The 13738-nt window shown below is 44.1% G+C and overlaps 1 protein-coding gene across 5 annotated transcripts in view; it reads left to right on the top strand.

Annotated features, from left to right (window-relative positions):
* The window catches only part of LOC124594786 (transmembrane channel-like protein 5), a 279471-nt gene that overhangs the window by 249383 nt on the left and 16350 nt on the right, over positions 1-13738 (top strand). The gene's annotated exons all lie outside the window — the stretch shown is intronic.

Raw genomic sequence — 13738 nt, 5'->3', positions numbered from 1 at the left:
CCAAGCTGTGATTGAGTTATTTTGGCAGAAAACCAGAACACCGCAGATATTAGTAGGTGTTTGCAGAATGTCTATGGAGATCTGGGAGTAAACAAAAGCATAGTGTGTCTTTGAGTGAGGCATCTGTCATCATTGCAACAAGGTCACACAAACCTGTCCAATCGCCCACATGCCAACTGGCTACACACAGCTGTGATCCTGCAATGTTGGCACCTTCAGACACACTCATTTGAGGTGATATAAATGAACTTTTTGTTCTCCATGACAATGGTAGATATATCACAAATCTGCGGAGCTGAGAGCAGCTCACAAAGCATCATTGGTCTATTCCTCCTCGTTCACCACACAACCCAGATCTCAGACCTTCTGACTTCCATCTGTTTGGCCTAGTAAGCATTCTTGTGGTAAGCAGTACGTGGATGATGGGGAGGTTATTCATGCAGCAAGATGCTGGGTCCAACATCGAGCAGTATAGTCGTACCATTTGGGCATACAGGCCTCTTAGTAAGGTTGCGTAAGGCCATTGCATTGAACAGAGATTGTGTTGAAATAGGGTTTTGTGGCTAAAAGAGCCAGGAATAATATGGTGTATTGGAATCCTGAATAATACCAATCTGCCCCTTGTAATTGAAGTGCTCCATTACAGTATAAAAACTTTTATTTTGTAAATTTTCTTTTAGTTTTGTTTTGAAAGAGCAGATAGTATCTGTCTCTTTTGTGTACCATGGTAATTTACTATATAATTGGATGGTATTGTACAATAAATTCTGCTGACTTTTAGCTTTATTTTTTCTGTTCAGGTCAAAATTATAGCTATTTCTAATTTTATAATCACGTAATAAACATTGTTTAACTTAGCAATCAATACTTTTTTATGTACATGACTCTCTGAAAAATATACTCACAAGGAACAGTTAAGATTTCTGGGGTTTTTAAAGGTCACGGCAATGAGCCATGTTGCCACTCATGGTCTCATATGTATTGCTCTTTTCTGCAGTGTGAATATAGTTTGACTATTTTTCCTGTTCACTCCCCAAAAATTTATGTCGTAACTAATAATAGAATGAATATAAGCAAAATATACAGATGACATAAAAAATTACATATTCATTTAAGAATTCAGCGGGCTTATGTTGTATAGATACTGTTACTCCTCCCACGTTGACAGTCAGCATGCATTCCAAGAAATTTTGTTCCTTCCACACATTGTATGAATTCATTATTTAATTTCAGGTTATTGTAATCTCGCATTTTGTTTGTGTAGAAGTTCATACTAAGTGTGACTTTATTGTTCATTGCCCACTTATATACACTGCTAAGTGTTTCTTGAGCTTTATATCTACATTAATGTATATGTGCAGAAATTTAGTTAAAATTGTTTAAATTGGTCCAAACATTACTGAGAAATGCATTTTCACACTTTCAGTTTATTAACATTCAACAAATATGGCCTCAGTCTTGAACAAAGGTTTCTCGTTAGTTCTTCATGTTAGCTATTCAAACGTTACTGTCAGTTCATGAGTAAGATGAATAATGGTTAAACCTACAGTTAAAGGTAAGAGTGTTGAAATCGATCTGTGCATGGGAGTTCCAGTGTGGACATGATCGATTTGAAATCACATGGATCTACATAACTGAAACAGCATTCACCTCCACGACCTCCCCCCTGCGGGTCTGGGGATTAGAATAGGCCCGCGGTATTCCTGCCTGTCGTAAGAGGCGACTAAAAGGAGTCCTTCCCCCTCACGGGGGTAGTTAGCGCCTGCATCCAGAGACGGACGGTTCCACGACCTCTATTTGCGGTCATTTTGCTTTTTCACTTCTCGTTTCTTCCTACCTTTGGTTGGTTCCTTTCTTTGCTCTTCTCCACCTCACTGTCTTCCTTACTCTTTCCCCTGCAAAATCTCCTTGCCTTCTCAATGCCTTCTTCTCCTTGCCTTCTCATTGCCTTCTTCTCCTTGCCTTCTCCTTGCCTTCTCATTGCCTTCTAATTGCCTTCTTCTCCTTGCCTTCTAATTGCCTTCTTCTCCTTGCCTTCTCTGGTCTCCGCCTCGACGTTTGAGACAGTCTGTCCTCTCTCTCTCTCTCTCTCTCTCTCTCTCTCTCTCTCTCTCTCTCTCTCTCCCCCTCCCTCCCTCCCTCTCTCTCTCTCTCTCTCTCTCTCTCTCTCTCTCTCTCTCTCTCTCTCTCTCTCTCTCTCCTTTTTCCTCTTCTTCCTTCCTCCCTGTGCGTGCCTGAAGGCCGACCCACTCATTCGCACGCGTAGCCGGTGACGGGGTAACGCGTAATTCCCTGCCCTGGGTAGACATGTAAGGCACGCGCGTACCCCCTGGTAAAGGCCAGGCCCGGGGAGGGGTGATTGCCTGAGCTGATACCTTCTGACCATGCCGATTTGTCCCTCCGTCTGTTTCTCGGGAGGTGTGACCTGAGGTGTAAACATTCACCTAAGGCGGGAGTGCCCTCTGAGAGGGTCCCCACAAGGAAGGAGCGCGCCATCGGAGACGCTGGCAATCATGGAGGATTCCTCCGCAATGGATTTCACTCCATCTCTCTCGACTTCTGCCCAAAAACGGAAACATGACCAGCCACCAGTGACAAAAGTACTACCGCCTGCCCCACAGTTCCTCGTCGTTTCTCGATCTGAGGACGGAAAGGATTTTTCCTCTGTCAACCCTTTCGTTATCCAGAAGGGCGTAGATGCCATAGCCGGATCTGTCAAATCTTGTACCAGGTTGCGTAACGGTACCTTATTACTAGAAACTGAGAGCGCCTTTCAGGCACAAAAACTGCTTCGGGCCACACTCCTGTACACATTCCCTGTCCGGGTGGAGGCTCACCGAACTTTGAATTCGTCTCGTGGTGTAGTCTATACTAGCTCCCTTGACGGATTGACTGATGAGGAGATTCAATCTTTCCTCGCTGAGTAGGGCATGACGGCTGTCCATAGGGTCATGGAAAAAGGTCAACGATGACCTTGTACTGACCCGGACACTTTTCTTGACCTTCGATAGTGTTAAGCTGCCATCGCGCATCAAGGCGGGCTACAAGGTTATTTCTGTTCGCCCCTATGTCCCGAGACCTACGCGCTGCTACCAGTGTCAGCGTTTCAACCACACTCGACAGTCTTGTTCCAATGCGGCTAAATGTGTCACTTGTGGCAGGGATGCCCATGAGGGTGACTGTCCACCTCCGTCTCCTCGTTGTGTGAACTGTCAGGGTGACCATGCTGCATCCTCCCGCGACTGTCCTGTCTATAAGGAAGAACGCTGTATCCAAGAAATTCGGGTCAGAGAGAAAGTGTCCACCTCGGCTGCTCGCAAGCTATTGGCTAGTAGGAAGCCCACGCTGCTCCAAGCGGGGAAATACAGTACTGTCCTCGCCTCTCCTCGGACTACCAGGGAGGTGGCAACCCAGACATGCGATCTGACCTTCAGCACCACGGTCGTCCGTTCGGCCAGTGCTAAGATCGCGCGGTCGACGTCTCCTCTTCCTCCCATCACCCCACAGACACCAGCCCCTTCATCAGCTTCTGCTAAGACGAAGACCCAGAAGTCAGATGCACGGGCCTTCAAGAAGGAACCGTCCCGTGCAGACTTCCTACGTACCTCGACCTCTCAGCCTTCGACCGGTACTTCCACCAAACGTCCTTCCAAGAAGGCTCATAGGAAGCACAGTTCTCCTTCTCCGCCACGGCGCATTTCTTCTCCTGCGCCACCCAGCAGTTGCCGCCCCAGGCCGTCATCCGTTTCGCCTGGCCGCACCGCTGGTAGCCGAACATCTGGCCGTTCACCGGCGGAGGAAGCTCCCCCTCCCGGCCATCCTCCCAAGATGGCCGATGAACCTATAGACCCAATGGACAATGACTGTCCGCCTACTGATAGCGGCGGCAGTGCTCGCTCGAAGCCAGGCCCTCAGCGGCCTTCGAGGTGACCCCTTCTTTCATCTTCCTTTTCTTCTTACGATGGCACTTATTCACTGGAATATTCGCAGCATTCGCTCCAACCGAGAGGACTTGACGTTGCTGCTCCGCTTGCACCGTCCGCTCGTCGTAGCCCTCCAGGAAACGAAGCTACGCCCATGCGATCAAATTGCCTTGGCACACTACACCTCTGTGCGTTTTGACCTACCCCTTGTGGTAGGTATCCCAGCTCATGGAGGGGTTATGTTGCTGGTCCGGGATGATATTTACTACGATCCCATCACGTTGCACACCGGCCTGCAGGCAGTTGCCATCCGCATTACTCTCCCCACTTTTACATTTTCCATTTGTACCGTTTACACTCCATCGTCATCTGCTGTTACCAGGGCAGACATGTTGCAACTTATTGCTCAGCTACCTGCACCATTTTTGTTAACTGGAGACTTCAATGCCCACCATCCCCTTTGGGGCTCTCCAGCATCCTGCCCGAGGGGCTCCCTGTTAGCAGACCTTTTCAACCAGCTCAATCTTGTCTGCCTCAATACTGGCGCCCCTACTTTTCTTTCGGACACATCTCACACCTATTCCCATTTAGACCTCTCTATATGTACTCCCCAACTTGCACGCCGGTTTGAGTGCTATGCACTTTCTGATACATATTCGAGCGACCACTTCCCATGTGTTATCCATCTCCTGCAGCATACCCCCTCTCCGTGCTCCTCTAGTTGGACCATCTCCAAGGCAGACTGGGGGCTCTTCTCTTCCAGGGTGACCTTTCTGGATCAAACCTTCACAAGCTGCGATCGTCAGGTCGCACACCTCACGGAAGTCATTCTCGCTGCTGCTGAATATTCCATCCCACACCCTACTTCTTCTCCACGTCGCGTACCGGTCCCCTGGTGGACCACAGCATGTAGAGACGCTTTACGTGCTCGTCGACGTGCTTTACGCACCTTTAAACGCCACCCTACAGTGGCGAATTGTATCAATTATAAACGATTACTTGCTCAGTGTCGTCGTATTATTAAAGAAAGCAAGAAAGCCAGCTGGGCTGCTTTCACAAGCACCTTCAACAGTTTTACTCCTTCTTCTGTTGTCTGGGGTAGCCTGCGCCGGCTATCTGGCACTAAGGTCCACTCACCAGTTTCTGGCTTGACGGTCGCGAATGACGTCCTTGTGGCCCCTGAGGATGTCTCCAATGCCTTCGGCCACTTTTTCGCAGAGGTTTCGAGCTCCGCTCATTACCACCCTGCCTTCCTCCCCCGCAAACAGGCAGAGGAGGCTAGGCCACCTAACTTCCGCTCCTCGAATCGTGAAAGTTATAATGCCCCATTCACCATGCGGGAACTCGAAAACGCACTTGGCCGATCACGGTCCTCCGCTCCAGGGCCTGATTCTATTCATATTCAGATGCTGAAGAACCTTTCTCCTGCGGGTAAAGGTTTTCTTCTTCGTACTTACAATCGCATCTGGATTGAGGGACATGTTCCCGCATGCTGGCGCGAGTCTATTGTTGTCCCGATTCCTAAGCCGGGGAAGGACAAGCACTTGCCTTCCAGTTATCGACCTATCTCGCTTACCAGCTGTGTCTGTAAAGTGATGGAGCGAATGGTTAACTCTCGATTGGTTTGGCTGCTCGAGTCTCGACGCCTACTTACCAATGTACAATGTGGATTTCGTAGGCGCCGCTCTGCTGTTGACCATCTGGTTACCTTGTCGACCTTCATTATGAATAACTTCTTGCGGAAGCGCCCGACCGCGGCTGTGTTCTTTGATTTGGAGAAGGCTTACGACACCTGTTGGAGGGCGGGCATTCTCCGCACCATGCATACATGGGGCCTTCGCGGTCGCCTCCGTCTTTTTATTCGTTCCTTTTTAATGGATCGACAGTTCAGGGTACGTGTGGGTTCTGTCCTGTCAGACACCTTTCGCCAGGAGAATGGGGTGCCACAGGGCTCAGTTTTGAGCGTCGCTCTCTTCGCCATCGCGATCAATCCAATATTGGATTGCCTCCCAGCTGATGTATCAGGCTCCCTTTTCGTGGACGATTTTACCATCTATTGCAGCGCGCATTGTACACGTGTCCTGGAGCGCTGTCTTCAGCGTTCTCTTGACCGTGTTTACTCCCGGAGTGTCGCCAATGGCTTCCGTTTTTCTGCCGAGAAGACTGTCTGTATTAACTTCTGGCGCTACAAAGAGTTTCTCCTACCGTCCTTACGACTCGGTCCCGTTGCTCTCCCAATCGATGAGACAACCAGATTTTTAGGTCTTACATTTGACAGGAAACTTAGCTGGTCTCCACATGTGTCATATTTGGCTGCCCGTTGTACCCGTTCTTTAAATGTCCTCTGTGTTCTCAGTGGTATGTCGTGGGGAGCGGATCGAACCGTCCTGCTCCGTCTATATCGGTCGATCGTCCGCTCCAAGCTGGATTATGGGAGCTTCGTATACTCCTCTGCATGGCCATCCATCTTACGCCGCCTCAACTCCATACAACATCGGGGTTTACGCCTTGCGATCGGAGCGTTTTATACTAGTCCCGTAGAGTGTCTTCATGCTGACGCTGGCGAATTGCCACTCACCTACCGGCACGATATACTGCTTTCTCGGTATGCCTGTCGGCTACTGTCAATGCCCGACCACCCGTCTTATCGTTCCTTTTTTGACGACTCTCTCGACCATCAATACGGGTTGTATGTCTCTGCCCTGCTACCCCCTGCAGTTCGCTTTCGTCGCCTCCTTCAACACCTTAATTTTTCACTCCCTGCAACCTTTCGAGTGGACGAGAGCCACACGCCACCTTGGCTCCAGGCTCAGGTCCGCGTTCACCTTGACCTCAGCTCGCTCCCAAAAGAGGTTACCCCCGGTTCGGTCTACCACTCCCGTTTTGTGGAACTTCGTTCGAAGTTCATCAATATGACCTTCATTTATACAGATGGCTCTAAGACAAATGACGGGGTCGGGTGTTCTTTTATTGTCGGGACACAAAGTTTCAAATACCGGCTCCATGGCCATTGTTCGGTCTTCACAGCTGAGCTCTTTGCCCTCTACCAGGCTGTTCTTTACATCTGCCGCCACCGACATTCTGCTTATGTCATCTGCTCCGATTCCCTGAGCGCCGTCCAGAGCCTCAGTGATCCGTATTCGGTTCACCCTTTCGTGCACCGGATCCAACGCTCTCTTCGGCAGCTGGTGGACGTCGGTTCTCCGGTTAGCTTTATGTGGGTCCCTGGCCATGTCGGTATCCCTGGGAACGAAGCTGCAGATGCCGCGGCCAAGGCTGCGGTCCTCCAGCCTCGGACAGCTTCTTGTTGTGTCCCTTCATCAGATTGTAGCAGGGTTATTTGTCGGCGCATTTTATCGCTGTGGCATGCCGATTGGGCTGCACTTACAGACAACAAGCTTCGGGCCTTGAAACCTCTTCCCGCGGCTTGGACGACGTCCTCCCGCCCTTCTCGGCGGCAGGAGGTCGTTTTGGCCCGGTTACGCATTGGACACTGCCGGTTCAGCCATCGCCATCTGCTGACGGCTGCGCCGGCGCCGTTCTGCCCATGTGGGCAATTGCTGACGGTCCGCCACATTTTAATGTCCTGTCCGGATTTTAACACACTGCGTCTAGATCTTAACCTGCCATGTACTTCAGATGCCATTTTAGCAGATGACCCACGAGCAGCTGCTCATGTGCTTCGTTTTATCAATTTGACAAACCTCTCTAAGGACATTTGATGATGCTGTATTTTAATCCTATGCCTGTCAGTCTGTCTTTTATCGTGTTTTCCCTTTTAGTTGTTGTTTTAAACTTGTGGCTCGTGGTGCATTCTTAACGTAGTCAGGGCGCTAATGACCATTGAAGTTGTGCGCCCTAAAACCACAAAAAAAAAAAAAAAAAAAAACCTCCACGACCTGACAATCTTGAATTAAGACTCTAGACATGTTACTACAGAGTTGCTTCAGCAGGTTAACAACTTTATTATTGTGAAGGGACAATACAAGAGATGACATTTATTTAAATGCCTGAGGAGTGGTTTTTCCTAGCTATTTAAATGTAAAAAAAGAATCCACTTTGATGGAAGATTTTAATGTCTTGACTAGGATTTATTTTTTTGATTAGATTAATGTCCAAAAATGAAAGTGCGTAACATCTATTGGTGCCTAAATTAATGAAATAAATATTATTAGGTATCACTTTCAAATATTATAAGGAAATAAAACAATATATATTTAAAAAATATGATTATGTTGTTAAATAGGGGCTCTGCACGTTATCAGTACCATGGGGCCCCACACACCCTTTAACCAACTCTGATCCTCACTAATACTGGAAGCAAATTGTAAATTTTTGTTGTTCTACTAATCTCTAGCAAATGTTGTTTCATCTAAAGTAATAAATCAGCCAGTCATAAGATACTGTGGAGATGGATGTGTAACCCTTTGCGTTGTCAGTGAGATGTGTTTGCAAAGCAACTTGTATAAAGAGGTGAGATCTAAATTGAAGGATATAAGATGATTTCTTTTTTTCTTTCTTATCTTAAAGGAAATGTGTAGCTATCCTCACCATATGATGAATAGGAATAATGAAAGTTGGTACTGAGCAGAGATGATTGTATTTAGCTCTTGCTGTTTCTTGTCTCAGATGACTTAGGTGGTCTCCATTGAACTATTGATACACCATTTTAGTTTACCTCTGTTTTTGTCGCTATGTTCTGTTTGTGATATTTTCACTACTTGTCCATTACATGGACAACAACTAGCTAGTCATCCTAAGGTATAACCTCTGGCAGACTATGAGCAACTTGTATATGCTGTGCCTAATTAACATATAGCATGAACAAAGGGAACACGTTTTTATGACTTAAGCATTGATAGTGCAGAATGCATTTATTCCCAGAAATATCTAAATAATGATATATTTGATAACAGCTGATGTGATTATTCTTGACAATGGTGATTTCGTTCCTCTTGAGGAAAATGGAAGAACATTTATCTTGTAGTGACTTACATAGTGTATTTCCTGTAGAGATATTTATGAAATAATGCTCTAAAGACAATATATTAAAGATGTCAGAAGGAAGGAAAAAGCATTTAAAAGGCAGAGATTAAGTGCAAGATAAAATGCATGCAACAGTTGCTTTGTGAAACTGTCTTTAAATGTCTTATTTGTACCTGAAGTTGCCTTACAAAGAAACGATTGCAAAATTGATGTTATTTTATTATTAGATGTTCCTGTTTATCTGTAATCAGTTTTAGTGATTAGTGAAAATATATTAGTCTCTGCATCAATATAGTTTATAATCATAATAAATATTTCTTCCAGTATGAGTGAGCAAAACTCCCAGTTTGCAGACCCATAGTCTGGATGTGTTTGCACTATATTGGTAGTGGTGATGACAATTATTGCACCTTCCAGAACTGATCAGCATTATTGCTGGTGTAGGTTGTGTTACAACATTCCACATGAAAATATTTGTTTGTATATTTTTGAGTTCCATGGATCCATGACATGAGTGTATCACTAGGTTGTAGAATGTGTTAGATTATTACAATAATAATCATGTGTAAAAAAAAAAGATCATAAGGTTACAATCTAACTCATATGAAACAGAAACATGAAAAGTGAAGGCCAAGTGTTCAGATAATAGCTGCCATAATAACAGCAATAATAATCACACAAACAAATAATTATAAGACAAATTCTAATTCATACACTGATCAGACAGACATTATAACCTCCTACCTAATAACTGGTAGGTCCACTTTTGGCATGGATAACAGCAGTGACGCATCATGGCATGGAAGCAGTGAGGCCTTGGTAGGTCACGGGAGGGAGATGGCACCACATTTTCACACTAAAGTCACCTTATTCCCATAAATTCTGGGGAGGGGTTTGTAGGCTCTGATGCCACATTCAGTCACATCCCAGATGTGTTTGATTGGGTTCAGATCTGGCATGTTGGGGGACCAGCACATAAATTGAAACTCGGCACTGTGTTCCTCAAACCACTCCACCACGTTCTGGCCTTGTGACACGGTGCATTATCTTGTCGAAAAATGCCACTGCCATTGGGAAACATGATCGTTATGATGGGGTGAACTTGGTCTGCAACCAATGTACGATACATCTTGGCCATCATGATGCCTGGCGTAAGCTCCGCTGTACTCATGAATGCTGACATGAATTTTTCCCAGAACATTTTCCATATCACACTGGCTTTACAATTTCCACTTCTATCACACCACAAATTACACTGTTAGTATCAATCATAAAACATGCCTGTTCCCATCAGAAGCATTCCCACTACTACTAACATTCTGCAGTACTAACAATGTTCCAAAGAGTTTACAAAGCAAAAGAGTTTACTAACTTTCTTGACAAAAGAAGAATCTTTTCTAAAATATATTATTACTTTGTAAATGAATCCAGAAACAAATTTAATAATAAGTGTTAGATTGTACAATTAATAATATGAATTTTAAATATGCCAGATATTTTGTAATTTCAAATATTTCTAAAAGAAGAGTAATTTTAACTGTACATACAGTGTACTAACAAATTGATTTCTTTTTACGTAGTTTAGCCCGAAACATAACACATTGTATACAAAATCATATGAAGTTCATTCAGTTAAACAGCTGATATAAAGTTCACCTATACAAGAATTGATAGTATAAATGGTATTGGTTATTTCTGTAGAAAAAAGTTGTATTAGAGGAGGGTGTCCCATTAAAATCTCCAGTTGTTTGAATAAATTATAATACTTATAATTCTGATGACCCTCTGCTGCACAATAAAGACTTTGTTTCCCTGTTACTGGTTTCGCCATAATATGAAGCCATAAGACACAGGAAGTGCAAAATGGCTAAGCAGGGATGGCTAGAGGACAAATGTAAGGATGTAGAGGCTTATCTCACTAGGGGCAAGATAGATACTGCCTACAGGAAAATTAAAGAGACCTATGGAGAAAAGAGAGCCACTTGTATGAATATCAAGCAAAGAAGGGAAAGAAGAAAGGTGGAAGGAGTATATAGAAGGTCTATATAAGGGCGATGTACTTGAGAGGACAATATTATGGAAATGGAAGAGGATGTAGATGAAGATGAAATGGGAGATACGATACTGCGTGAAGAGTTTCACAGAGCACTGAAAGACCTAAGTCGAAACAAGGCCCCGGGAGTAGACAACATTCCATTAGAACTACTGATGGCCTTGGGAGAGCCAGTCTGACAAAACTCAACCATCTGGTGAGCAAAATGTATGAGACAGGCAAAATACCCTCAGACTTCAAGAAGACTATAATAATTCCAATCCCAAAGAAAGCAGGTGCTGACAGATGTGAAAATTACCAAACTATCAGTTTAATAAGTCACAGCTGCAAAACACCAACGCGAATTCTTTACAGACGAATGGAAAAACTGGTAGAAGCCGACCTCGGGGAAGATCAGTTTGGATTCCGTAGAAATATGGGAACACGTGAGGCAATACTGACCCTACAACTTATTTTAGAAGCTAGATTAAGAAAAGGCAAACATACGTTTCTAGCATTTGTCGACTTAGAGAAAGCTTTTGACAATGTTGACTGGAATACTCTCTTTCAAATTCTGAAGGTGGCAGGGGTAAAATACAGGGAGCAGAAGCCTATTTACAATTTGTACAGAAACCAGATGGCAGTTATAAGAGTCGAGGGGCGCGAAAGGGAAGCAGTGGTTGGGAAGGGAGTGAGACAGGGTTATAGCCTCTCCCCGATGTTATTCAACTGTATATTGAGCAACCAGCAAAGAAAACAAAAGAAAAATTCGGAGTAGGTATTAAAATCCATGGAGAAGAAATAAACACTTTGAGGTTCGCCGATGACATTGTAATTCTGTCAGAGACAGCACAGGACTTGGAAGAGCAGTTGAACGGAATGGACAGTGTCTTGAAAGGAGGATATAAGATGAACATCAAGAAAGGAAAATGAGGATAATGGAATATAGTCGAATTGAGTTGGGTGATGCTGAGGGAATTAGATTAGGAAACGAGACACTTAAAGCAGTAAAGGAGTTTTGCTATTTGGGGAGCAAAATAACTGATGATGGTCGAAGTAGAGAGGATATAAAATGTAGACAGGCAATGGCAAGGAAAGCGTTTCTGCATAAGAGAAATTTGTTAACATCGGGTATAGATTTAAGTGTCAGGAAGTCATTTCTGAAAGTATTTGTATGGAGTGTAGCCATGTATGGAAGTGAAACACGAACAGTAAATAGTTTGGACAAGAAAATAATAGAAGCTTTCGAAATGTGGTGCTACAGAAGAATGCTGAAGATTAGATGGGTAGATCACATAACTAAAGAGGAGGTATTCAACAGAATTGGGGAGAAGAGGAGTTTATGGCACAACTAGACAAGAAGAAGGGAGCGGTTGGTAGGACATGTTCTGAGGCATCAGGGTATCACAAATTTAGCATTGGAGGGCAGCGCGGTGGGTAAAAATCGTAGAGGGCGACCAAGAGATGAATACACTAAGCAGATTCAGAAGGATGTAGGTTGTAGTGAGTACTGGGAGACGAAGAAGCTTGCACAGGATAGAGTAGCATGGAGAGCTGCATCAAACCAGTCTCATGACTGAAGACCACAACAACAACAACAACAACAAAAACAACAACAACACCCAGGTGATAGGAAATATCCAAGATATGCTGTTTTGATTGTTTTGAAGCGACAAACAAATGCAGTCAAGTGATGAAAAATGCTGTCGAATTCAGTCTTTTACACAAGCCGAGGATATGAAGTGGCCAGTTTAGGTTATTATTAATATATAATCCCAGAAATCTGGAAGTATCATCTCTCAATATTTCTTTGTCACCATATTTTATTTCATCATCTTCCTGTGCTTTGTGTGCTGTTTGAAACTGAATGTACTGAGTCATGTTAACATTGAGAGGCAGGCCATTTAAAGTGAACCCCTCTAGAGCTTCTTTGTATATAATGATCACAGTATTCTGTAGACTGTAGTAGGGTAATTTATCAGTTGTAATGATGGTGGTGTCTGCAAATAGGGCAAAGTGTGCTTTTTGGCTCAAACTCCATGGCAGTTGATAAAGATGTATTCACAATGTGACTACGTGAGCAAGAGCACTCATGCTCACTTGCTGCCTGAGGAATGAGTAGAGTACTTGTGGTAAAATGGGGCCGTCAAACGTAGTTATGAAGCACAGAGGAACTGCAGCCAATGTGCTGTCTTCAGAGGAATGACTGTAGTTATGTTTGACATTGCCTTAAATGCGGGCATATTTAAATACATTGCTGTGTTTAAAGTAGAGAGTAGCTCTTTTTAAATCAATGAAAAATCACATTTTGGCTGGGTTAGGAACTACAAGCAAAGGTCTGACACACTAACATCAGTTTAAAATGTGCCTCTATGTTTATAGTATACGAAGGTAACTTGAGATGGATACTGTGCTTCAAAGCTCTGAACACAACAAAAAAATTCACTTTTCAGTGACAGTACAGTACTTTTCGTCAAAGAATTATGGACTCACGGAACGTAAAGAACAAGAAGTGGATGTGCAAAAATTAAAGGAAACACTATTAATGATTCGACTGAAATAAGTATTCATCATATGAGAGCAGATAAATAAAGATTTGAATAATTTTCCCCAACATTTTCACCATGAAAATATATTTTTTGTTTTCTGGAGAAACACTCAACAAATGTATCTGCACTTCGTGAGACTTACCATTTTATATTTCAGATTGCCCAATTATTGCACAGTTTTATTGACCTTCACTTGTTGTTGACAATTTGGAAACTGAGCTACAGTTAAAACTTACAGGCTTACAGCG

The sequence above is a fragment of the Schistocerca americana genome, chromosome 2 (genome assembly GCF_021461395.2).
Source record: "Schistocerca americana isolate TAMUIC-IGC-003095 chromosome 2, iqSchAmer2.1, whole genome shotgun sequence".
Lineage (NCBI taxonomy): Eukaryota > Metazoa > Arthropoda > Insecta > Orthoptera > Acrididae > Schistocerca > Schistocerca americana.
Note: the sequence above shows the minus strand (reverse complement) of the source record. Positions and strands in the feature narration are given on the sequence as shown.